Here is a 2,328-nt window from a genome sequence, read left to right as displayed (position 1 = left end):
GCAGATCTTTCTCTTATTTCTGAAGGTTTCATGTGTAATCCAGGACTGCAGGCTGATGTGCTAAACTACACAATTCAACTTATTAGTAATTATATTCTCTATTTTTGGCTTTTGGGTTTAGGGTTTTTTCAGATGTAATGTGATTTAAGGCAGAATTGGTGTTATTTCTAACATTATAAGTAACTGTTGTGTCCCTGAAAGTTAAAAACTTCCCTAAAATTAAGAGCAAGTTGAGAAATAATGACTTTCCACAATTTCTTTGGGAGAAGTGAGATTTTTTTTTTTTTCAGATTTTAAATGGAAAGCTAAGAACAAATCTTGGTTGCCTGTTTTTCTGTGGATCACAGGTTTGCAAAGATGGTGAGATTTGATTGAAAAGAGATTAAAAAAAAAATCTCAAGTTTGGTTCAGATAATTCCCTGAGTAGCCATTTCAGGAGTTGAGACTGAATTGATCCCATTATGGAATTCCTGCATTTCAGTGCTTTGTTCTGAGTTTCAGGTGAGTTCCTTCGCTCTCTTTTGCTTTCAAATAAATCTCCACCACCCCAGCAAAGCCCTCCCAGCCTTGGCTTTAACCTGAGGGTGCAGAGCAGAGACCACCAGTGGAAATGTTCTCCCAAACTTCCCAAGCCTTATCACATCCATCTCCTGTCTGGCTGCTGAGTGTTTGGGGTGTAGCTGGGCTCTGATTTGTGTTTTTGAAAGGAAATTTGTGGAATCCAGGAGACATTCCTGGAGCCTGTAATCTGGGGTGCCATCACTTGGGCTTGTGCAGGAAGGAGCAGCAAATCCAGCAGTTCAATTCAATTTTCTAATTGTTTCCTCACCTCGTTTTTCTTACAAACAGCAAAATGCAGAAGCTGAAAGGCTGAGGAGACTCTGGAAGTGTCTCTGAGAGATTCCTGCTGTAGGAATAAAGCAATTTGTTAGAAGATGGTGGAGATTTTTATGAAAGGGAGAAGAAACTTTGACAAACCTTTGGATTCAGTGAGGTGGGAAAGGAACTTGTTCAGCGTGGTTGCCTGAGGGGTTTGGACAGTGAGAGCTGAGGATGAGCTGAATGGTTTTGCTGTTTCTGGAGGTCCTCAGGACAGGATGGATGTGGTGGCTCATTAATTAAGAATTAATGACTGTAGTGTCTCCCAAATTCATCTCAATGGATCACAGGAGGCCAAGGAGAGCCTTTGATGGGTTTGCCTAAATCAGGGGATGTTTAATGGGAATGGCTTGTGAGGAGTTGATTGACTTTTTATTTCCAAAAGTTTAGGGACTCAAGTTTGGGGTCTTTGCTTCACTGAATTCACTCTGCAAAAGCAAAATCCCCTGGAGCTGGGGAATGCTTCCCTCCCAAGTGCTTGGGGTTTTGGGGTCTCCTCTGGAGGCAGCTGAGCCTCCCAGGAAGGAAAGTACAGCAGCTCTAGCAGCACCAAAGTGTTTTAACCTGCGTTAGTGTTTTTCCAGGACTGCCAGCAGCTGTGACTGAGCGAGTTGGGATCACGATGGCAGCGTTCAAACCAGCCCAGAGGAGGAGGTGAATTACTCACCAGGTAATTTCTGAAAAGTCTTAATTTCAGGTGCCATCCAGAGCGTGGCTTGTCAGTGGGAGAGATGAGCAGTGGAGGTGAGCAGCCCTGCTCCCTGCACAGCCTCTGCACTTGGCTGCCTAAATTTGGGATGAGCTCTCCAAGCTGATGCTGGATGCTTTCCAGAGCTGGGAGAAGAGAACTCATGATTCTTTGACTCAAGAGAAGAACTGCTGTGTTCTTACCACTGGCCAAGGAGATGAAAACAGTTGCTAAACAAAGATCAAACATGTGAACTTTATAAATAAACAAACAAAATTGATGCTAAGGGACGTCTCAGCTCCTTTGCCTACGGCGAAGGGCTTGGCAGGACCTCGGGAATGACTTTGTCAGTTTGCACACGGAATTCTTATTTTCAAGAGGCTGATGAAAGCGATACTGCTCCTCCTAATGAGTCTGAAGGTTCAAACATCCCTGGCCACGCGCTGGGGGAATGTGGGGGAGAGGAGAAATCCCTGCTGGGGCTGAGCTCTGGGGGTAGAACACGGCAATGCTTGAAGTGAGGTGTGATTGAAAAAGCTGATTGTGAGCAGGCAGACACTGGGAGGCAGCAGGGCTGAGAGGGTGCCAGGAGGGAGCTGGGCAAGGGCGAGTGGCGCCAGGGCAGGGGCAGCTTTGATCTGAGCATTCCCAGCCTCCTGGGCCATTCCCTTCCTCCTGGGGAGATGAGACCCTGGGCCATGGCAGTGGCACTGCTTGGTGTCTTAGAGAAAATTGGTGCTTGTAGCAGATGTTATTTGTAA

Source organism: Lichenostomus cassidix, chromosome 23 (genome assembly GCF_008360975.1).
Source record: "Lichenostomus cassidix isolate B80296 chromosome 23, HeHo_3.0, whole genome shotgun sequence".
Classification (NCBI taxonomy): Eukaryota; Metazoa; Chordata; class Aves; order Passeriformes; family Meliphagidae; genus Lichenostomus; species Lichenostomus cassidix.
This window is presented reverse-complemented; position numbering follows the sequence as displayed.